General features: G+C 38.2%; 1 protein-coding gene across 1 annotated transcript in view; it reads right to left on the bottom strand.

The window, feature by feature from the left end:
* Positions 1–25,806, bottom strand: part of LOC131068486 (uncharacterized) — a 212,120-nt gene that overhangs the window by 43,499 nt on the left and 142,815 nt on the right. The window lies entirely within an intron of this gene.

The following is a 25,806-nucleotide window of genomic DNA, read 5'->3' on the forward strand; positions in this document are numbered from 1 at the left end:
TAGCTGCAGCATATACCAACAATTCTACAAAAACTCTCTTATAAATGAGAGACAAGGAGGCATATATAGAGTCTCTTACAAAATGGATGGCCAAGATTGATTCAAGATCAACGGCCGAGATCATGCCAACAAAACCCTAGAATTGCCCTAATTAGGGTTTACATCAAAATGGTGCCACCAACATATGGTCCAATGAAAAGATACCTAGTCATCAAATAGGGAATCTTCTAGAAGATTCCTCCCTGCATCTCTCTCTCTCCTAGCATACTCCAAGAATCTAGCCAATACTGAATCTAACTCCTCCATGGAAATGCTAGGCAAGGTATCTTGTTGTAAATCAATCACGTCCAGTGAATCCAAGCAAGCATCCAAAGTGTTCTCCCATTCTGGCATGAGCTTCTGCGAACTATGAACATGAATCAACAAAGAGACCAAGTCATCTATCTGACTCTTCTTCAAAGAGTCCAACTGACAAAAATACATAAATTTCATCTTGTCTCTTAATTCGGCTAAGTGTAGACCACTAGCATCACTAACATCAACACCCAATAATTCCTCAATCGAGGCAAGGATCTTCATCTGAATGTTCTGAATTAATCCTTCCATCTCCATACAGCTCAACTGGGCGTTCTCATAAGTTGATTTCTTCACGGCAATTGAACAATACCAGCCATGGAAATCATATCTGTCTCCACTATGCACAATGTTCTCGCTGACCAAGGTGGAATTAGGAATCCTTTTCAAAGCCTGGAGGCGTGGAATAGTCTTGTCTTGAATAGGCCGGAATTCTTCCCAAACTCCCTCCAAATAATGGATTATGAATACGAGCCCTATTGTCATATCATATGCATGGACAAACTGAGTAAGGAAATCATTTACCTGCTTTCTTGCACTCTCAATCCACTTTTCCACCTCCGAGAGTGTACCTCTGGCTGCCTCACAGTATGAATGCATTCCATGGTCAACTACAATAGGGGAAATAAGGGTGGGATCTTCACGCCTTTTCCCTGCAATATACTCTCTAAGTCTGATATTCTCTTCTTTGTACCTTTCTTTCTCCGCAATCTGTTTGTCTAAGCTTGCATCGATTGCCTTGAGGTTTTCACCAACCTCCTGAAATTCTTGCTGTTTGGATGTACGACCAAGGGCAACTGAAGTGATCTGGAAATCCATAGGAGTAGCAATGTTCGCTGTCACGCCTGCAATAGGAACAGCAATCTACGCAATCCGCATTCCTGACTCATCTCTAGCTATGTGCGACAAAATCTCCGTTCTCTTGGACTCTTTCTCCTTAGCACTCCTAGCTAGGTAGTCATCAATGTCGTCAATAGTTTGTACCTCTATCATTTGTTTACTTTTCTCCATACTTCTCATCAACCATTCAGGAATAGCGGCCATCTCCATAGCATCATCGAGACACATTTCTTGATCAAGTCCTCTCAATGCCGAGATAACATCATCATTATCATCAAGATTATTCCTGGTTAAATCATATATCTCGTTTCCCAAACTAACTTCCAAAAGGATAGTAGGGGATCCCGACCGATCATCATTCTCATTCGAAGGTGCAGATGTCGTTCTAGCATGGAACTCCTGGATATTCTCTGGTAGTATCACTGCATTGGAACACTGTTGAGTCTCCTTGTTCTGCTCTGTAACTTCAATCACTTCGATTGATGAGACACTGAGAGGGGGTGAAGGAACGATAGGTGGAGGAATGATAGTCTTTTGTTTCTTCTTCACCTCCTCAATCTTCTTCCCTCTGGCCTTGACTTCTCCTGGCATGTTCTTCCTTCTCTTGGGAGCTTGACTCTCTTCGTCTGCATGAACCCTGACATCACTGATAGTCCTCTAATCATCCTCAAAAACAGACTATTTCGGCTTCATCCTTTCATAAGTGAAGGGAACGCCCATATCAACTAACTTATTCATCTGTATATCTACCCATGCACGGGAGAAACTCAAGACCTCTCTCATCAATATATTCAAGTCAATCTCTTCTGACTCTGACTAATTAGGCAATAAGATTGCCTTCTTCATTTTATTCTCATACTATGGATGTGTATGATCTCTATCATCTAATACTTGATCAGGAATGAGGAAAAGTCCACACTTCCTCATAAAATCCACTAACATTCTGGACCACATTCTTCTCTTCATTGCTTGCTCGTCCATCAGGTTAGCCCAATAATCTTCTATGTCAACTTTGTGGATGAACTTCTCTCCCCTGATCCTTCCTACTTTGTTGTCTGGATCAAATCTTTCTTTTTTATTGTATGTAGCAAATCGATAGAATGCAATCTCCTCACTCGCAATGTTGGCGGCTATGGCGGACTGGCAAACCTCTGACGTCTTCCCAACTGAAATAGGGAATGTCATGCCTGTCCTATGCTTCTCTCTCTGAATGGCATCGAACTCTAGAAGCTGTCTCACCACTTCCAACAAGATCATTTTGTTGGTTGGATACCTAGGAAGTCTGTAGGGTTCAGATCGGATACCTAGGAAGTCTGTAGGGTTCAGATTGAAACACATGAATCCTAAGGTATGTGAAAGTGGGAAACTGAATATACCATGATCCATATTTCTCTATTAACTCTGTTGCCTCCTTGGACAGTCTTCTATGGATTTCGCCTGCAGCATCGGTGTGATGTACATAGTGAATGCATCATTCACTCTCTTATAGTCTTTAATTCTATACATGCTCGACTGGGGGTAGCATTCATGACTCCTGAATTGTCCTTGCCCATTCCTGATTTCACCTTTGCATATTAATCCTCTGTATGAAACAAACCGTGCAAGTAGGTATACCAGGTAAGAAGTCATGGCGAATGACTTGGACCGCTCTACATTCCTCAGCTGAAAATCTAGGTTCACTTATAATCTTGGACCAATTTACTAATGTTCCTCTAGGACAATCCTGGATGAAGTAGAACATCCATCCATCGAATATTGCTCCCTGCGACATCCCCATCACTCTGTTGAGTAGGAATATTAAGTCACTATACTCCTCCTTGAAATCTATGCACATGAGTGTCTTGGGAGCCTTGGAATGATGAGACCTAGGCTCAATCATCCACTCTTTGTTTATCAAATTCTTGCATACACCCATCTTCTTCGTGTATTTGCATATTCTTCCTTGGTCACATCCTTCATGTTTGTTCCGCGTGGAGTTTCGAACACTTCTGTAATAGCATCCTCAGCAAGGTAGGCAATGACAATGCCCTTAGGAGTCTTGATCATTCTCGTGAGCGGATCGTAACATCATGCACACTCCAGGATAAGCTCACTGCACTGTATGGACTGTGGGAATCCAACGGCATGGAAAATGTCACTCTTCATAATATTCGCATATGCTGGGGAAGGAACTTGATCTCCGACTCCGAACATCTGTCGTTGCATCTGGTCGAAGTCTAGGAAATGCATGTTTGTATCACTGATCTCCTTCCAGCTCGATGAAATCTTAAGCTCTGGATAAAATCTAGTCTCCAGCATCTTCAATAGTTCTTTAACATCGCACCTGTATGAAGCTCGAAGTTAGACTTAGGAAAATAAATAATGCTCTTAATAAAATTCCTGACTTTCTAAAGATTTTAGCTAGTTAGAGCATGGAGTCAGGAAAATAATCCATACACATGGTAAATTTTAGCAATTAAGTTCAAAGTGTGACAACACTAAGGCATGGAAACCTTCCATTAAATTCACTAATACCTCTTTATGCTTAGAAAATATGCAAGCTAAAATGCAAAGGAGTATACCGGATCAACGATGACTAAGGAAAGGTGTGAAAGGTTGTGTTTTCACACAATGTATGTCTGAAGACACCTTCTTCAGTCAACGATGGAGGTCAACAATTCTGAAGACAACCTGAAAATCAGACTTTTAAAACATGTTGCAATCTTAAAAAATGTGCATAAACTTGATAAAAATCACTTTTAATGATGAAAACAATCATATTCAGGAATGTAAGTGTGGCTGGTAAAAATTAAATTTATAAGGACAAGTCAAAAAACTGATTACTTCAGACTTACCAGCACCTTGCAAAGGAGTTAAAAATCCCTAAAAATGATGGAAAATAGCTAAGGAATCAGCTCCAAGCAAAATCGTCAAAGTGGTTAGGTGGCTGGAAATGAAAATTTCTAAAGACAACCGCCTAACAATAGAGTTTTCGGACCTGCAACAGCGATAAGATGGTCTGAAAATGCACAGAAAACTCCACAAAATACCTCCAAATGCAAATCGCCTAAGTTGGAATTGGTTGGGCAACTAAAATTGAAGTCTGAAAATTAATGGGTAGCCATTAATGGAGGTCAAATCTGAAGCAAACCTTAGATCTGAAGCGAATCAGCGAATTCGAAATGATGGCAGCTACCAAACATGCATGAAAATACCAAAATGTGACACCAAATCACTTCCAAACTAAAATCGAAATTTTCCCAACTATGGCGCCAAACTAAAATTCTGAAAATGTCATCAATGACAGCCTTGATCTAAAACAATGGAGGTCTGCAAGCAAAAAATGGAGGAAAATATCGCCCAAGTCTCCAAACACAAAATCGCCACCTTTCACCAAAAATCACCAAATTTGCAAAATATCGCCAAACTTGGAAAATCGAAAATCTGGAAATGGTCTTCAATGGCAGCAAGGGGAATGGATCAACAAGCTGGAAAAAATGGAGGAGGAAAGAATCCTCAACCCAACACTTCACTTCAATCACTTGCTAAAATTCGCCCAACTTGGAGAAAAATCGCCTTTCATGGAGACACCTGGCAGATTTAATAATAAAATAATGCTAAGGCTCCTCTCTTATAATTGCTTTTACCTCTTACTTTCACCTCACAAGCAATGTGGGATAAAACACTTGCTTAAATACTTGTTGGTAAAAAACTAACTTGCTTCTAGAAGGTTAAAATATTAAATGATTATTGCAAGTTATTTAATTTTGCTTTTAAAATTTTAAATAATCATTAATCATTATTTAAAAGCATTAAAAAATGGGGCTCATTTATTAAATATTGCAATTTAAGTCCAAATTAAGCCTCCAAGGGAAAATCGACTTGGGTTGGGATTGAAAAATCCCTTTAAAAATCATTTAAGTGTCAAAAATTTCTCCATAAGGGAAAATCGATCCTAGCTTGGATAAAAATCCATGCATAACTTCATCAAAAATGCACACAACTTCCCAGAGGAAAATCGATGGCAATCTGGATTGAAAATCCACACTCCAAACTCACTTTACTTGCAAAAATCACTCCCTGGTGGAAAATCGACCTCAGTCTGGATGAAAATCCGGACTCAAAACTCATTAAACATGCTCTCAATGGAAAATCGACTTCTGTATCCGGACAAAAATCTGCATTCACTTGTCACAAAACATCCTGGTGGAAAATCGACCCAAGCATGGAATCATCCTTAACTTTGTCTGCACTATAATCCGCACTCCAGTCCGTACTTCTGGTGGAAAATCGATGGCAATCTAGAAAAATCCTGACATTTAGCCAAATTTTAGCACTTCCAGGGGAAAATCGATCCAAGTTAGGATAAACAGTGGTGGAAAATAATAGCCAGTATGGATTTCAGGGGAAACCCATGTGTAGTATGGATTTTGAGTGGGGGAATGGGTTGGGTAGTCTGGAATGTGAGGGGAAAAGCACCTCTAGCATGGAATTTGACCTTTTTACCCTTGGAAAATGGATTCCCCTTAGGAATTTGACATTTTATCATTTTAACCACTCAAAATCACTTAGAAACTTCAAATTTAGACTGGACTTAGGCAAATTTTCCAAAAAATATGACCGAAACGCTAGGAAATTATTGGAATAAAGTGTGAAATCAATTTAAATAATACCTTAGGAGCGAGAAAACAACTCCAAAAGGTCTTGGAATACCTTGGCACTTTAAAATCACTGATGCGCGTGTTTAAAAACACGTTAACCCTCAAAAGGTCAACACTTGGACAAAACTTAGGATAATTAAAATATCAACGTTTGCAACGCAATCCTATAACTTTAAAAACCCTAGACGGCACTAGGCATGATCAAAACTCCAAGACTCGGGCACGAGAAACGCAAAATTGCCCACTAAGTAGCCAAAACCCTAACCTAACAACGCAGAAAGCCGGAAAAGAGGGGGTCCCCGTTACTCAATGGGGCGATGTGTGAAAAGGTCACAACGGGTAGTAATTTCATACTCATGAGGAGCAATGTCTCCCTTTGCTTTGTTCACCTTAGGCACAACTATCTGCATTGTACAGTTGCCTGTCTCATCCCTTTGGATGGTGGAAAATCTTTTAGTTGGTTTCTTCACTGCAACCTTTTCTAGTCTGGCCAGGAAATCTGTCATGTCATCCTCTTCTGAATCTTCTATTACTGGTGTGTTTATTTTCAACCTCTCCTTCAGCCAATCAGGAACACTGGGTTGCTCAATGCCTTCCACCTCTTGATTGCCTTCTTCAAATCCAATACCTCGAAGGGCGGAGATCATTCCTTCTTGAAACTCTCCTTTGACATCCATTTCATTTTTTGATTCTAGAATCTTTGTGCCAATAGGAGATGGTGGCTGTTCATCTTCTTGGTGGACTGATTCTGCATTCTCCTCATGAATTGAAGAAGGAATGTCTATCTTCATCAATGACTCATCATAAGTTAATATATATTTCTCATTCTTAGATGTGGCAGAACGAGAGGGTTCTACCCTTTGCTTCTTCTAAGCAGCCTCCTTATTCACTACTGCTTTCCCCTCTATTTTAACACTAACACTTTAAGTTGCTTCTGCATTTGAGGAATGTCCCTCTGCTGCTCCCATCAAAGTATATGTCAAAGTTATATTTTTCTTCTTCAACCTGTGACACTGCTGATCAACCCACCACTTAGTATACTGCATAACTGGCCGCATCAAAGTGGTTAACTCTACATGCTCTGGCTCTGACCACTTGATAGGAGGAAGGGGTGCATGTTCATCAAAGTCGGGCTGAGTATGTTCTTGTTATCTTCCAACTAATCTGGCACAAGAAAAGGTTCAGTCATTCTGGTGAAATTTACTGACAGCCTGGAAAACAACCTTTTCCTAATATCAAACTCATCTGCAACCTTAGCCCAAAAATCTTCTATGTCTACTTTGTGTCTGAATCTTCCTTCATTTGCTGATCTGATATTGTTATGGGGATCATAATTTTCTCTAGGTTGTGTTGTGACCATTTCACACATCGCCCCATTGCAAATGGGGACCCCTGCTTTTCACTTTTTAGGGTTTGTTTTCTGGGTCTTTTAGGGTTTTTGTCTGTTAGCCTTTAGCTTTCGAGTGTCGTCAAGGGGATCACCTGGATAGCAGGTTCTGCTTGAGTGAGGTCAAGTTGATGAGTGATGAAGTTTGAAAGTCCTGATCCTGAAATTTGGCTAAGTCTGGAATGTCCTGATCCTGAAATTTGACTAAGTCTGGAAACTGAAAAACCTCCAAGAACTAGATTTTGCAATATAACTCCTGGAGGTCTGAAACCACTCTCAAACATCCTGAAAGTATATATGGAATATAACTTAAAGTATAACTTATACTTAAATGTTATATTCCATAAAAATATCCTGACGAAGAGTTCAAAAAGTCAAATTTCGCTCCTGACCCTTCCTGAAGGTCCAAAGCGAATTTCGCTCCTGACCCTCTTAGGAGGTCCAAAGCGAATCTCGCCCCTAACCCTTCCAGAGGGTCCAAGATGAAAATCAACCTAGGACTCATTTCTTGCCTTATTTGACCAAATTTTGACTTGCAAGGCATTTTGAAGGGAAAGTTGGAAATGTTTGAAAACCTTGAGAAAAGGATGGATTTTGGCCAAGATTAGGAAAATCGCTCCTGACCCTTGCTGAAGGTCCAGGGCGAAAATCTTATTTGAGCCTATTTGTCACTAATTTTGGCTAAATTTTTATGTGCAGGGTCTCTTGGAGTGAAGGTTGAACATCATTCAAAGGTTTGGAAGCATGCAAAATGATGAATTCTGGACAAGGAAGGCAATTTCGCTCCTAACCCTCGGAGAGGGTCCAGAGCGAAATTCCCTATAGCTCTCATCTTGCAATGAAAAAAGTCAAGTTTTAGGCATGAGTGAAACAAGAACAACTTCCTTTTGCCTCCTGAAGAAGTTTTAACTTTGAAAAATGAAGGATTTTGCCTAAAACCAAAATTTCGCTCCTGACCCTTGCTAAGGGTGCAGGGCGAAAATCTTAGTAGAGGGCATTTCTTGCCTTGTTTGGTCAAATTGAGGTGATTTTGAGTTTGAAAAAGGAAAAACCAAGCCTAGAAAAGGAAATTCGCTCCTGACCCTTGCTGAAGGTCCAAGGCGAAAATCCTAAAACCCATCTTTTTCTCCAAAATTTGAGCAAGGCCAAGCTTAGACATGGGTATGAAATGACATTTGAATTGCCTTGAAGTTAGGTTGGAAGGTTAAAAGTGCAAATTTTGATGCCCAAAGGCAAAATTCGCTCCTGACCCTTGCTGAGGGTCCAGGGTGAAAATTTGAAAAACCTCCACTTTGCCTTGCAGAAACAAAACAAGCTTGAATGAGTGGATGAGGAAGGCCATTACCTAGTGATGAATGAAGTTTCCACGAAAAATGATGATGGACTAAGCCTAAATTTGAAAAATTGCTCCTGACCCTTGCTGAGGGTCTAGGGCGAAAAACTTGGAAAGAGGATTTTCTTGCTTAGTTTGGAGGCATAAACATGATCTTGCTTGGTGGAGAAGTTCTTAGATGAGGAAGTGAGGATTTTTATTCAAAATTACAAAAATCACTCCTGACCCTTGCTGAGGGTCCAGGGCGAAAAACCTTGAAATCACATTTTTCCTCCTAGTTTGAATGAAACTAAGCCTGGAATTTAGTGAAAGAACCTATTTGGAGCGCTTTGAAGAAGTTTTGAACTTTAAAAAGTGAGAATTTTGAGCTCAATATCAAATTTCGCTCCTGACCCTTGCAGAGGGTCCAGGGCGAAATCATGAGCAAACCTATCATTCAACCTTGATCAAACATTGATATTCTCCAGTTTGCACGAAATTTCACCAAATTTGCCAAGTTCGAAACATTTGGAAGGTTGAATAAATGCGCATTAATTAAGGCATTTTTAATTTAATAAATTAATTTTAAGCCTTGAAATAATCGAAATTTTACCTTGGAGGCACTAAAATTAATTTTTTAAAATTAAAAAATACAAATTGAGTGCTCAAGCACATTTGTTGGCTTTTGCAAGCAAGTCGGCCTCCTTTTTAATGGATTATTATCTTATTTTATTATTTAAAAAACTAGGTCGGCCTCATGGAAAGAAGGTGAGCGCTCTATATAATAGGGGGGCATTGTTTCAAGTCCAAATCATTCATGCATCCCTTCTAAAGTGTGAAATTGAGGAGCAATTTGAGGAGCGAAATCCAGAAGATTGAAGGCGAAATTTTGCTAAGTGTGGAGACTAAGGAGGGTGAAATTCTTTTGAAGACTACTGGAGGCGCAATTCATCCAAGAGAGGGCTATGATTTAAACTTTGCCTAGCAAAATCCATTTTTCTTGCATCATTTTCAAAAGGTCTTAGAGTTAAGTACTCAAGAGGAGGTATGGCGAAATTATCCTAATATCCTTGTTCAAGACTTGATTTTTGGGCACTTTTTTTTAGAAAAGTCTAAGTGTTGATTAATTAATTAGGAAATGATAACTCTATGATTTATCATGAAGTTTCCTAATTAATATCTTAAATCTTCCTTTTGAGTCTTATTTTCTACCCTTTAATGCTCAGGGACTAATTTTGAAATGTTGTGTAGGTATCAAGATGGGGACTCCTAAGGCTGGAGTATCTACAAGTCGGCAGGCTCTCATCAAAGAAGATCCGGTCCAAGACAAGGATGATCTCCTTCAGCTCAGTATCATCAAAGAAGATCAAGCAAGGATAAGAGCGACCTCCTCCAGTCTAGCATCGACAAGGACGGCCTTCCTCGGTCAAGCATCATCAGGAATAACTTCTTCCAATCCAGCATTCCAAGGCGAGGTACATCAATCATCCTGCACATCAAAGACAAAATAAGTCAGAGCAAGGGTTCGTTGAAGAAGCAGATAGTTTCAGAAGAGTTAATTAAAGCTAGCTTCTCAACATCATCGAATTGGATATCTACCAAGTTGCAAGTGTTAGACGAGGTGGCATCCTAGTCATTGCTCCTCCAGTCGGTTTGGTCCACCTCAGCATGTCCAGATTCAATGTACCTAACTCATGGGAGGTGGCACAAACTTCGATGTAGCTACCTCGGCTATCCATTGGTTGAATTTTCCAGAGAAGACAAGCGTCCAATTAATACAATTATTTCATTGGTCAGAATTGAGTTTGTTGTAACAAACCCTAATTAGGGTTTTCATTGTAGAATCTTGGCCATTGATCTCAAATTGATCTTAGCCATTGAATTGTATTAAGGGCACTATATAAGCCCTGGCTCTTCATTTGTAAAAGCATATAGAGAGTAGTTAGAAGGTGAATAGTTAGCTAATAGTGGATAGTTAGTTGATAGAATAGCAATTAGAGTAGAGTAGAGAGAGGGGGCAAAGATTGTTGCCAAGATGTTGTTGTAAACGACTTGTAAAACTTCATTGAAGAAATGGTGAAATTTATGGGTCGATTCAACAATTTGCATGGTCTCTATACTTCTCATATTTGATTTCATGTTATTAGATGAGTGGAAGAAATGTGTTTGATTGATGGTGAAATTCGTATATCCATACTACTAGCAGTTTGTTGATTGCAGACTTGCCTTGTGTAGTCAACTGGAATCATTCAGCTTGAGCTTAACTTCAATTATCGCTTCTTCATTGATATGCATCAGCCTGATGGTGTCTATGCCTATAGTGATGATTTGAACATCATAAAGCTTTCCTTCGAAGATCGCACTAACCTTGTGGAGATGGTCCTGGGATGTCAAAACAAGACTTAGTTAGAATTTTATCAAAGATCATTCATTGCTCCTACATTCTTAGTATCAGAATTAGATCCTTTCCTCGCCCTCATCTTTTTTTCCCTTTTTTCAAATCTAAGCCAATAAAATCTTGTGTTCCAGTAATATTCAAAGCAAATCAGACGTTTAGGTCGACAAGTGTAAGTCCCCTTGTGATTCTAGCAAATCACATCATACCACAGAGAGCTTATCCACACGTAGAGATCCTATAGCAAAGAACCTTGAAGTCATCCCGATTGATCCTTTTCGCGACATCTTCAGCATTCGGAGGCTTTATTCAAGAGAGGATAAGGTACCCTTTAGGTGTTTTATTCTGTGTTTGGTCGTGTACAAAATACACGTCAACAGGTTGATAGAATGTGAAAGGGTACCACTGCATCTCTAGCCTGGCACTCTCGGTTGCCTACGCTGTCAGACAATACTCTTCCATATTTCCAATAAAGAATTGAAATGTGATTGCTGCCTTCTACCTTATTCTTTTGAAATTCTGATATGTCTCAAGTTGCTTGAGGACTTCAAGGAGAACCATCCGATTGGTTGGGTAAATTAGAAGTTTATAAGGACGACCTTCAAAGCCCTGGACCCTTATGTATGTAAATTTTGGAAACTGGATAAACCAGGATCTATATCTGTTGATCAAACTTTTAGCATCAGGAGATAGCCTCTAGTGAGTTCCTCCTTCCAATGTCCTTGTAATGTACATCAGGAATGCATCATGTGCTCGATAGCTTGTCTCCTTAAGCTGCAGTTGTGGGTAACAATCATAAGACCGGAATTCATTCTCTCCAGTGCCAACTATGCCTCTACAAATTAGTCCAAAATATCTATAGGTTGCAGCTAGTAGATAGACTATGTAAGAACTCATGTAGAATGATTTTGTCTTCTCTAAATTTATCAGCTACTCATGAAGGTTATTGCTGATTATGCAAGGCCAATTAAACATCCTAACTACTGATGTGATCTCGTCCATGAAGTAATACATCCATGTTTTGAATGGTGCACCCTTAGGGCTGCCCATTAGCTTATTCAGCAACAGGATAATGTCACCATATTCTTCTTCGAAGTATGGGCGCAGCAGGACCTTAGGCACTTTTCCCTGGGGTCTCTTCTTTTCCAACCAAGACTTGTTTACATTGGCTGCACAGAGCTCAGACTGAGCATCATAAATCCTTCTAGTATCCTCTTTTGTCTTGTAGGTTGTCTTACTATATTTTGGAATTGCAAATGTTTTTTGGATGGACAGCTCTGAAAGGTTGGCTAAAACCCTTCCATCAAGTGCAACGATTTCTCTTGACTGTGTATTGTAGTGCCTAGCACATTCAACCATTAGCTCAGCACATTGCTTGGCGAGAGGAAATCCTGCTACCTGGACAATTCCATTCCTCATCATCTGGCAGGCTATGGGTGTTGGTAGGTGTCCATCAAGACCATACATTCTCTTCTTGAACTCTTCAAGGTCAACATGTCCAAGGTCAATATCTATGACATTCTTCCATTTAGACTTGATCTTGGATTCCATCTACTTCCTTTGTTAGCAAACTTCATTGATGCTTCCTGAATGGTGTTTCCTACAAAACACATGAAAACTTAATATTATTTTCTGATTTTCAGACCCTTTTCCTAAAATTTCACTTTCAACCCGATAAGTGGTTAAGTTTCTGTGAAAAAGCAGATTGGAAGTGAAGGGTTTGGTCAAGAAAATGAAAAAAATGAGGAAAATAAGACATAACAGTGAGGAAATTCAGTCAGATTGAGTTTTTAAATCCTCTTTATGACTGAAATTTACTTATGTTTCTGAAAATCTGTCTTAAATCAGAGAAAGTACCTAATTTATTGACCACACTTAGAAGATTTTCACTTCTTGAAAATTTCTCTTGAAAATAAAAAATTCACAAACTTGAGAGAAAACTTCTTCTCAGTTGCTCTCTGAATTCTCAACCTGAATAGTGAATTGTGAGAGTGAATTAGTTGAGAATATATAGAGTTTAGGGTTCTTAAACTTAGAAGTTTTATTTTTGTTTTATTTTTATTTTTTTAATAATTTTTTATTGGTTTTTTGTGTTTTTTTTTGTTTTAAGTCTTTCCAAAATGGAAAGTTTTATTTTCCTCTCAAAATTTCATATTAGCCAAAGAATCTTCTAGAATTTTCCAAAATTCTTGAATTCTGAAAATTTTCCGAGTGTTGAAAATTTATTTATTTTTAAATAATTTTAATTTTGGAAATAATTAAAAAAATTCATTTCATGTGACAAATTTAGTTTCCAAAATGCCGGTCTGATTTCATGTGAATTTGATGAACAAAATTTATCTTTCTTCTTGGCATGGCAAATTAATTGTCCTTAAATTTTAGGTCTCTGGCTAGGTATCTTCACATATTCCATTTATGTCCAGATGAATCAATTTGTGTCTTGTGTTTGACCAAACTTTCAAGGGTTTTGGATAATTTTCTTCCAACTCCATCTTATGTCTTTCTTGCCAATTCATGCTTTAGGGTTTTGCTTTATTGTTTTCTTTTCCTGATTTTTGCAACTTTGTCTAGATGTCGAACTTCATGGATGGCTTGCTAGGGCGGAGTTGGAAGCCTTCTTGCCAACTGCACCAACTTTACTTGGACAATTTCTTGGACAATCTCATGCCATCTTCACTTTGGAGTTGTAGGTCTTTATGCCAAGGTGGACTTGGAGGACAGCTTGGACATGTCTTGCTTATGCATGGCTTAATCTTTTCTATCTTCCAAACCTTTGCTAACTTTCTTTTCCTTGTCTTGGCAAACTTGGGAGAGTGCCTGGCAACCTCATGCTACTTCAATTTTGGCGAACTTGGATAATCTTATGCCAATTTATGTCTAATCTGGCAAAGCAAACTTGTAGGGAGCTTGGATAGGTATGTTTGTAACTTGTGTTTTGATCAAACTTGCGCTTATGTTTTTGATTCATGTCATCTTCTTGGAACTACAGATCTGAGTTTAGCGTTTTGATTGGACATCAATCTTCATGATAGGTGAACTTGGAGAGGATTTGGACAGTCATATGTCTTCTTGTCATGATGGGCATGTGTGTTTGGAAGTTGCCTTGTCATTGTGCTTGCTGTTCATGGTGAATTCCAGTGATGACCAGTCAGTTTGTCTTGCTTTCTGTCATGTCTTTGTAAGACCGATTTCATGCTTGAATGCCTTATTCTTGGAGGAGTTTACATGCTTTGGACAGGTTTGTATTATGCTTGGAAAATCTTTAAGAAGACTGTCAATGCATGTGAATCAGACTTGAGTAATCTTTCCTTTCCAAGGTGAATTTTGGAGATGATTAAGGCGAATTCAGAAGATGATAAGATAAGCATGCTATATTGTTTTATCAGCAGACCTTCAATCTGCTGTCAATGGCGGATTTGGAGGATTTTGGATATGTCAAACTTCTCAATTGCTTCTTCCAAACCCTTGAAATGCTTTCCTTCTTATCTTCATGGCAGATTCTGTCTGAAATCAGGTTCTTTCATGCTTGGAGCTGCTTGCTTTAATCATCCTTAGCGAATTTTAGACATAGGCTTATGCTCTTCTCATAGCATATGAACCTTACTTGGCAATAAAGAAGTTTTAATGAAGCACAACCAGGTTTTATAGATGATTGGCAGTTTCTAGAAGCTTTGTGCTTTATTCCATCCTTGAGAATTTCGAACTCTTTGCTTGGCAAATAAAGAATTTTTTTAAATGAAATAAAACCTTGTCTTATAGCTTCTTAGGTGATTTCTAGAAGCTTTTAATTTTGGGAAAGTTTTATTGTTTTATTCCATCTTTAAGGAATTCGAACCCCTTTGCTTTCTTCTAGAAGGGAGTTTGGGAAAGTAATCGAACTTGAAGAATTCTTATTGGTCTTCAAAGGACATGTCATCATGCTTTATTTGCTTCAATCTTTCCTCAATTTTGGCGAATCTTAGAAGCTTCTATCATATCTTAGAAAGTTTTATTCACTTTCTTCTAGAAGTTTATGCCATGTCATAATATTTCTAATCCAATACTTAGGCAAACTTCTTTATTAGCTTTATTGGCTAACATCTTTGATTTTCATTTTGCTATCATCAAAGCGAATTTTGTGAATGCCATGTCACTCGTTTTATTGCCAACTTGTCAACTTTGCCTTATTCCAACATGGCAAGTTTGGATGATGCATACATTTCAACTTGGAATGCGGACTTGGAGTAGGCTTTGCCATGTCAAATTTTCTCTAGGAAGGGCGGACTTTGGAATGTTTATGCCAACTTGGTTAAGGCGGACTTTGAAGATCTAGTGACAAAGGCGGATTTTGAAGGCTCTTTGACATGCCAAACTTCCCCTAGGAATGGCAGACTTGGAGTAGGCTTTGCCATGTGCTCATGCCTTGGTCCCTTTTGATTTGATTTTACCTTCTTAACCCCACGTAGGAGTTTCACTTACTCATACTAAGAGTTAGTTAACTAATGGTAGGAGTTTTCCAATGCTTTGACATGTTGTCTTGGCTTGAGTTCATCTTTCCTTTGCCATGCCAACTTGGAAGCCATTATACCAAGGCGAACTTAAAGGATTGCCAGACATTTTTGTACATGTATAAGTTCAACCTCAAGTAGGAGTTTGAGTAACTCTCGCCATGAGTTAGTTGACCAATGGTAGGAGTTTACCATTCGTTAGACATCCTCATTGTCCCTGGGCAAACCTTGATCCTGCATGAACATCTTCCATACTTGACATCCTTAGGCGAATTTGGCTGATCATCTATCATTCCATTTGTCTGTCTTTGAGCTCGACAAACTTGTCTAGGCATCTGCCATTTTTTTTTTTTTTACTTTTCAAACTTAGGCGAAATTTTCAATGTGCCATATCTAAATTCTCCCTCCATACTTGATCAATAGTCTTCATGCCATGTTGATACCATGCTGGTTCATCTGGAACAAAAACCCTAATCTGGATTTCCACTTTGCTTTTTGCACTTGGAGACCTCATTTTCAAAATCTGAGAACATGGGCATTGATAATATGGCAGATCTTCTGGAACAAAACCCTAATTAGGGTTTGTATTTTGCTTTTTACCCTTAAAGACATCATTTTCAAAATCTAAGAACATGCGTAGTAATAATTTGGCATGGGGATCAAAATCCTAATTCCAAAAAAAGGCAAAAATTTCAAACCCTTGCTTTTTATACTCAGAAGCAAAATTTCTCAAATCTGAAAACGTGGGCAGGACTAATACAACCCAAAGAACAAAACCCTAGTCTCAAAAAAAGAAAAAATTTCGAAGCCCTACTTTTTACATCTAGAGACAAGATTTTAAAATTCCAACAAAATGAGTAGTAATAAAATAACTCGAGGAACAAAACCCATATGCCACTTTCAAAAAAGCAAAAAAAAGCAAAAAAATAGAAATTTCTAAAAATAGCAAGTTGTCAGAAATGACCCAAAGCAATTGCGATCCTCGTCCTTCGACCTTTCTGAGCACTTTGGCAACACTCATGCAATTTTGAGCAAGATTTCTCAATTTGACTCGAAATGACTTCAAAACTCTAACTCTTAAACTGTCTCAAAAAAAATGGACTTATGAAACTGCAGAGCTAGGACAAAACCCTAAAAAGCGAAAAACAGGGGGGCCCCCATCTGCGATGGGTTGATGTGTGAATTAGGTCGCAACAGGACCCCCACCTTTTTTCTACTTTCTAGGATAGTTGTAGAGTCTTTAGCTACTAGCCTTTCACGTGGAAGGGGTGTAGTATCTTAGGTGGCCAGGAGGTAATCAAGTCAAGTACCTCTCTTTAGGATGAAGTGAGCTCAGTTAGTTTCCAAAACTTAGGAAATGAATGATTTTATGACGATCACTCCATTTGATCATCATCATTGGCTTGCAAAATCAGAGATGAAGTGCTGAATTTGATTAAGGTAAATTGGAGTGAATGCTTGGAGACCTCTAGTTTTGACTAAGGTGGAGCATTTGATGTTTTTTGTAGTGATTTGGGAAGATGATGAACTTGAGCGAACAAGGTGACAGCTCTTGAAGTCACTTCCTTTGCCTCTCAAAAATCAGCAAAATACATTGGGGTCACTTCCTTTACTCCCCTCATGTTGCGGTTTTCCATTTCCTTTGCCTCCCAAGATCCGTGACCTACCTTGAGTCACTTCCTTCGCCTTCCTCAATGCATGAACTTCCAATGCTTACCCAAAAAAGAAAACTTCCTATGATGGTCTAAAAGTGCAACATTCACCTTGACACTTCCTTTGCCCCCTCAAATCAGCGAATTTCCTTTGTCCTCCCAAAACAGTGACCTTCCCTCAAGCTCTTCTTTTGCTTGGTCAAATCTGCCATCAGGCTTGAGGTCACTGTCAATGCTTCCTCAAAACCCCTATTACCCTCACCATCTACTTCTCCCCCACTTCACCTTCTTCCTTCCATTTCCTTCCACTTCCTTTCATCTTTACTTCCTTCTTCCCTTTCCATTTCCCCAACTTCCACTTCCATCTTCTCCTTCAACTCCCACTTCCATCTTCTACGATTTCCATCTCCTTCCACTTCCTTCCTTACATCCCTTATGCCTTCCTCCACATTCTTCATCTATCCATCTTTCCTACCTTCCCTTCCACCCTTCACCTTCCTACCTTCCACTTCACCTTTTTCCACCCTCCATCTTCCATCCCTTATACCTCCCAACTTTTCATCCCTTCATCCTCTATCCTCCTTCTCACATCCTTTAGCATACCTTTCCATCCTCCACCTTTACCTTTACCTTCCAAACCCCGGCACCTCCCTTACATCTTCATCCACTCCATCTTTCTCTACCTTCCCTTCATAGCAGTATATCTTAATCCACATTCTTCTTCCCTCACCACTCATTCCCCCCGTGGCACCCCTCCTTATCCTTTGCACCCCCCCCCCCTCCCTTGCCATGCCATCCCTCACTTCCTATCCCTCCTAAAAACTGCAAACTTTTCCTTAGCACTTCCATCACCTCCCTCAAAGCATGAACCTTCTTCTTCCACTTCCTTTGCCCCCCAAAATGTACGAACTTCCTTTGACCACCTAAAGTTGAGACTTTCCACCTTTCACTTCCTTTGCCTATGTAAAAGCACAAACTCCTTATGCTTGCCAAAATCCATGTTGGAAGTCATGTTTGACCGCTGGTGATTAAGGAGGGGCCCGCTAAGGAAAGTAGAAGTGTTTTTTTAATTCAAAATTAAAAAGCAAAACAAGGTGATACGAATTTGATTACAAGAAAAAAAAACGTTTTATCAAGATTGTAAAGTCGGCTGAAAAAAAGATATAAGGGTGTGATGATTGATTACAAGCCATATAAGATGGAGAGGATAGAGCACTTCACATCAAATTAATTCCAAGTCTCCAAGTTCATATCTGCCCAAACAGAATTCGCACTACCAAGGAAAGACATTGTAAAATCCGCATTGTTTAAAAAGGAAAGACTCAGCGAATCGCAGCATAAAGAATTGTTTCAGAATCATAGCAAGGAAGAAGTGAGCAAATTCTCATACAAAGGGAAGAAGATAGACCACCATCCGCATAAAAGCAAAATCATTACAAGCAAAGAGTCAAGTGGGCTGGTCCCCAACCAAAGCCCTTACCGGTTTCGAGTTCTGATTTCTGGATAGTAATCTGACCTCATTCACCCTTGATTTAAAGGCAAAAAAATAAAAAAGAAATCGAAGAATTCAATCAATCGTTATTAAAGATTTTGATATGGAAGGCAATTTCCAGTTTTTGGGTGGATTAATATTTCTGAGTTTGAATCATAATCAGACATAAGTGAAACATATAAAGGATTATTTCACATTTGGAGATGTGATTAATGTTTATGATATTTTAATTCAGATTATGTCTCTTTGCAGGTTTGATTGCAATCAAATGAGGAGAGGAGCACAAGGATGTGAGATAAGAGTATTAAGATCACCAGCTCAAAGATGTCTAAGTTCGTTAAATAACCTGAAAGGCATGCGAGAGGATGCAAGATAAATCAACAAGGATTCAAGCATCATAATGAGGCAGATCTAAAAGACCAAGGATTCAAGGAAGAAAATTTTCACAATCTTGAATTTCCTCCGGAAATCCAAGAATCAATGCTAGTACATCAAGAGATTTTCCTAATGCATGAAAAAGAAGAGGATGCAAAAGTAATCCAAGACAGAGGCTTCCAATGAAGGGATTCAGATGTTGAGTATCAAGAGATATGCCTCATTCATTTACAACTTGTGATGAGTTACAATGAGCTAGCTGAGGTGGCGCCCAATCATCGCTTAGCCAATCATCATTTCAAGCTAAGGCGTCCAGGTTCAATGTACCCGACTCAACGATCAAAGACGATAACTATTGCATGTGGGCACAAAGTCCAATGTACCTAGCCTTGGCATCTATTGGTTGAAAATTCAAAGAAGCACATGTGTCTCATTTCTTGTGATTATATCATTGGTCAAGCATTAAATGTTTTGTAATAGGTGTAAGAAACCCTAATTAGGGTTTCTATCTTGTAATCTTGGCCATTGATTGTGAATCAATCTGAACCACTCATTGTAATGAGAGTAGTATAAAAGGGTCCACTTCTTCATTTGTAAAGGTTAATAATTAATAGTTTAGTAGCAGACAATAGTTGATAGATATTAGATAGTTAGAACAGAGTAGAAGGCAACGATTGTTGTCAAGACTTTGTTGTAAGAAACATGTAAACTTCATTGAAGATATGGTGAACTCTATGTGTTGATTCAACAATTTGCATGGTCTCTACTTCTTGTTTAATTTTCATGTTGCTTAGATGAATGGAAGAACTTTGTGCATGGTCAATGGTGAAATTCGTATATCCATACTACAAACACCTTGCTGATTGTAAAGTGTCTTGTGCAGTCAACTGAATCTGTCTTAGCCAAGCTTAACTTAAATTGCTACTTCTTCATTGATATGAATCATCTTGATGGTATCTACGCTTGTAGTGGTGATTTGAAAATCATTAGCTATCCCTAGAAGATCACACTAGCCTTGTGGAGATGTTCGTTGCATGTCAAAGCAAAGCTTAGATGAGATTCACCAAAGATTGTCCATTGCTCTTGCATTCCTAGGATTATATTCTCTCTCTCAACCCTTTATCCTTTTGCTATTTTTTAAGTCAAGTTAATTTCCACATTCTAGCGACATTTAGGCATTCAAGATTCAACGTAAGTCCACCTTGTGATTCCAGCACAACCACATCATACACATTGAGTCTATCCAAGAGCACGTCAAGACTTGACATCTAGAACCTTGGACTCACCTCCTATGATCATTAAGTTTAGCATAAGAGGAGGATTTTGTTCAACAGAGGATAGAATAGTTAGTATTTTATTATGTGTTGCATAGTGCATGAAAAACACATCAACATAGTTCAAGAAAGCTGTGTCAACCACAAAATTCGTGCCTCAAGTCTTCAAAGTTTCTCTCCAATGAATGTAAATAATTTTTGTCTTGTATGGAAGTAAAGATGCCTTTGGCATATTCTATTGTTATGAAAATTGTCAAATGAAATATTGTCATGTGTACAATGGTTCGAAGCTTGTTTTGCTCCCTTGTTTTCTATAAAAGGGAATTCAAGACCATTTATAGAGGTTTTGAAGGTTTGAATTGAGCGGGTAGATAGAAATAGTGTCTAAGCTAGAGTCATAGAGAATAGTTGTAGAGAATTTATATGTTCATGTAATAGATTCAGTCATTTTTTAATAGAAACGAAGACATTATAGATTTGTCTACTAATTGTAGGCTCAATTTTCATATGAATCAATATATCAAGCATATTTTGGTTTGTCATTGCAATTTCCTTGTAACTGTGTGATGTGTTTATGGGTTTCTTTTAATGAAAGAATTAAATTTTGTTAGCATAATACTGTGATCTTGAGAGAACAGTGACGATTTGTAAGTAGAATTCTCTGGTGGTTAATGTAGACACATTTATGTAATGCATTACCATTAAAGGTCTAAGTGATTTGAGTTAAATTTGTTACATGTTACATGAATATGTTAGTGATTTGTATGTAGGCTCCATTTCCCTAAGATTTAGGCACTGTCTATTTAAAAGTTCATTTCAAATTCAGAAACACCTCAAAATGATAAGTCCTTTAAATTCTTTTTGGTAGTGTGAATTTTGTGCCCTAGATCAGTAATCAAGTTGATGTCTTTTCATTATGCCCTTGGTTTGTTAATCAGATTTGTGATATTTTATTACACCATAATTCAGTAAACTCAGAAATGAAACAAGTAAACAAGAGACAAACGCAAATACCCTGGGAAAACCTCCAAGGAGGAAAAACCCAGCGTTAAAGACCCACAGGTCAGATTATATATTCTCTCTTAATTGCATAAATACAATACTTAGTTGGACTCTTCAGATCTGATCCCTTTTATCATATCAAATTTGCCCTTCTAAATACATCAAGTCTTCATCAAGGGATACTAAATGCCTTCTATCTTCTTGAACAGGTTCGCCCAATCTTCTCCTTTATTTCGCACCTTCAATTGCAGAGCTATTTCGCTGATTGCATGAATTGATTGATATTGAATTGCAAGGTGTCTTATCTTTATATGCATCTTTAACTTTGCTTTATTGCAAGTCGGCCTCCTTTAATTTGGGCGCCAATATTTGTTGTAGCGTGGGGTATTTAGGATAGGGTTGGGCTTATCGTTGGGGTACGTTACCTTTTAGGATAGGACCTAGTCCTATGTGGAGGGGCACGTTGCCTTATGGATAGGACCTAGTCCTATGTGAGTTTGGATGTTATAAACAACGCTCCCTCTTAACTAGGGAAGAAGAGAATAAATAATATGAACCTTTAGAGTTCCATCTAGCACACAAGCATAGAATGGATCTAGCACACAAGCATAGAATTACATCTTCCACCTAGCACACGAGCATAGGATGGTTCTAGCACACAAGCATAGAAAGTGTAATACACAAGTGGGTCTTTGCATAATTACAATTTTCCATCTAGCATACAAGCATAGATTGGATACTTCTCATTCTTGCACACAAGCAAAGAATGATCAAAACGTTGCAGGTAGAGTCACTGAGATTGAAACTCCCTCTCAACCAGGGTTTCACTTTCCACAATACCAAGTTTGTCTCTTGAAGTATTCGAACTTCATTCTGGATAAGGGTTTGGTAAGAATATCTGCAACCTGTTCATCTGTGCTAATATAATTTAGCTGAATGGTGCCTCTTTGCACCATATCCCGAATGAAGTGATAATCTTACAACCAGGTTACAAGATTAGGGCCCAGCCCTAAGTAATACATACAATGTTTAAGTTGTAATCCGAACTTAGCTGACAACTTCAAATACTCCTGAGAGAGTATCAGAGCAAGTGTTCCATAATATCCACCTTATACTGCCTCAGTCTTCTCTCAAAGAAGAATGTAACACCATAATCATACATCTTGCACACAAGCAAGAAATGGAATAGACATGATCAGAATATTGTAGTCTTCCATCTTGCACACAAGCATAGAATGGAACTACATAACATAGTCTTTCAGCTCGCACACAAGTATAGACTGGATCCACTTTTCATCACTCGCAGAGGATGATACAACACAATGTATCACAGAGGTTGAGACTCCCTCTCAACCAAGGCGGTGTTCTTCATAGCTCCAAGTCTATCTCAAGCTTCAAGAGAACATTTGCAACATAGGATTGACCTGCCATAAAACACTGAATTGTCAGGTATCAATATATAACCTTGATAATAAATCAAAATAGCAAAACAAGAATTTTAAGAAACCACACTGCTTCTCTTGATGCAACACTTGCAACAATGTATTTATCTACTTAATGCCACTGAAGACTGTCCCTGTAGGTCCAAGAGGTCGCAGTGGGTGAATGCTTGAAGAGTTTTCCTTGTTGGTAACACTTCTTGACTAATCTGAACTTAAGCAGCTTCAGTCCATAATCAACTGTGCCTTGCAAGTATCTTGGGATGTGCTTGGTTGCAACACGATAAACATGTTTGGGCAAGCTCATAAACTGACTGAGAGCATTCACTGCAGGACATATGACTAGTTTAGTAGTAACTAGATACATCAGTGTTCCAATCAACTACCTGTACTCTGATGGATCTGCAAAATCAAAGTTAGTTGCAAAAACATGTAACTTCTTTAAGTTAGATTCCATAGGAGTAGACATGGGTTTATAATCCATCATTCTAAATCTTTTCAAAATATCAATCATATACTTTCCTTGACTTAGAAAATTTCGTTAGACCTTTGCCATACTTCTAGACCTAGAAAATAATGCATTCAACCTAAGTCCTTCATTTCAAATTCTGAAGCTAGTTCTTTCTTACATCTAATGATAAGTTCATCTTTACACATATCGAACTATAATTAGCATTTCATCATTGGATGACTTAAGGTAGAGTCAGCATCATTTTACAAAATTCTAAACTTAAACAGTATTCTTTCATACCAAGCACGAGAGTCCTATTAGAGGCCATACATGGCCTTCTTCAATCTACACACCTGAATCTCATAACCCCTTAAGATATACCATAATAGCTGGAACTCCCTCTCAGCAGCAGTTGTGTCTAATCACAACTTCCAAGGTACTTGAACTTCCTTTGAGTGTATGTTCATCCCAATAATTTCTCTTGAAGATTTAGTATGCCCTGTTTCGGAAGCATTCCAAGCCATTGAAAGATCCAATTAATTTCTTGTACTCCCGGATAGGAAATCATACTCTATGATGAAATTGAAAATGCTTGATTCAAGAACCGAATTACATGCTCAAACTCATAATAAAAGGTAATCAATCAACATGGGTTAGAGTATACCATCACAGAAGGAGGTGCTCCTCCTATACAATCAATCTTTCATATTAATCTCAAGGATCTTGTCCATCTATCTTTCAATAAGGTGGACCCATAGCACAATTGTTGAGATAAGATGGGGATAAATTCCATCAAGAGATTATACAAGAAGATTGCCAATAAATGTTATCGAAAATCCTAGGAAATCAACAATACATTCTAACTTTTACTATGTAGGAAAGAGCATCATCATAACCATTTAACTGAAAGAAACTTGTCATGCAGTTATTTTAACAGATAATTGACACTGCATTTGTCACAACATTTAATGAGCTTAAATGCAACAGGGATGATATAAGGATGCTAACTCGGGATAACACAGGCAAAAACTTGCTTCCAGACCTACAAGGATAAACACCTGTCACAGGGAACCTCAAGACATGATTGGCCCAACACGGGTTAATTCAAAGAGTATCATTTTCCTTTCACACAAACCAACAAGGGTTTTACAAAACTAAGTAAACACAAACCCAAATGAAACCCTTATTATTACTGTTAAATTTATGGATCAGAATTAACATATATCTTGTTTTATGTATTACTGATTAAAATATAAATCTGACTATCTTCTTTTGTATGGCAGGTGAGAGGGGTATTTATTATATTTCTATATGGGAACATTTGTTCATTGCATATATTATCTGACATAGACCTCCTTCAAATGTTCTTCTTGTCTTTTTCCTCTCATGCTCATGGTCAAAGACAACAACCTCATCAACTTGCTATTGATTTTGTGATCAGATGGAGGAATATAGTTTTCTTTAATTTTATCAGTGGAGTATACAATTTATGCTGTTTTACTATTCCAACGTTCCCATGAAAGTGACTAGACAGCAAGCAGAGAATAGTCAATGTTCACTTTCCCTTGAATGTATACCACCGATGATGAATGTGGTTCAATCTATCATGGATGTATGCACAGATAATTATTTGATTTATTTATCCTTCTGTGTGTTACAGACTGTCTCTTAATCCTAGACGTATTTTGATTGAACTGCAGATTTGGTTGAACCGCGACTCTATCTTTATTGCTGTCGGAACTTGATTGAATTCCTGTTACATTCGCTGCATCTATTAATTAATGATCAATCTTTGTTCAAATGACATCATATCATATTGATATATAATACTAAACGACTTCCTGAGAAGTTGTGACTCTTTACTCTCAAGAGTCCTGATGGTTTCTAATAAACCGATTCACATATAATCAGTTTATGACTTAACTAGTATATAATTAAATGTTGAAGGCCTTAAGGCCAATTTAACATTTAATTTTATCAACAATTACAACTTGACAAAGAAACCCCATGCAAACAAATTGACAAAGTTATAAAGTCTCTCATCACAAAGTTAATAAAGAATTAAGGAAAATGCACCTGTTGACGTTTAGATAACTTTGACACTAGAACCAAAGGCTTCCCAAAAAGAAACTATCTTTGCAATCTCCTCTTGATGTGCCTTAGCACAATCAGCAATCTAGGGTTTAGACCAATTCTGAAAGTCAACAACTCTGAAGGTCTGAATAAGGTAATAACTCCACAATATGCACTAGAGATTTGAAAATCTGAAAGGGGGTTCTTCACTCGAATCTCCACAATGAATTAAAGAATGACTCCTTGATGAGAACCCGATGATGTCCTCTAACTTCTCCCCTGTCATTTAATATAGGATGAACAGAAACCTGAAGGTAAGAGCTTACTGAAATATGAGGGTTAGTATAACCTAGCTCTGATACCATGTGAATTTTGTGCCCTAGATCAGTAATCAAGTTGATGTCTTTTCATTATGCCCTTGGTTTGTTAATCAGATTTGTGATATTTTATTACACCATAATTCAGTAAACTCAGAAATGAAACAAGTAAACAAGAGACAAACACAAATACCCTGGGAAAACCTCCAAGGAGGAAAAACCCAGCATTAAAGACCCACAGGGCAGATTATATATTCTCTCTTAATTGCACAAATACAATACTTAGCTGGACTCTTCAGATCTGATCCCTTTTATC

Source organism: Cryptomeria japonica, chromosome 11 (genome assembly GCF_030272615.1).
Source record: "Cryptomeria japonica chromosome 11, Sugi_1.0, whole genome shotgun sequence".
Lineage (NCBI taxonomy): Eukaryota > Viridiplantae > Streptophyta > Pinopsida > Cupressales > Cupressaceae > Cryptomeria > Cryptomeria japonica.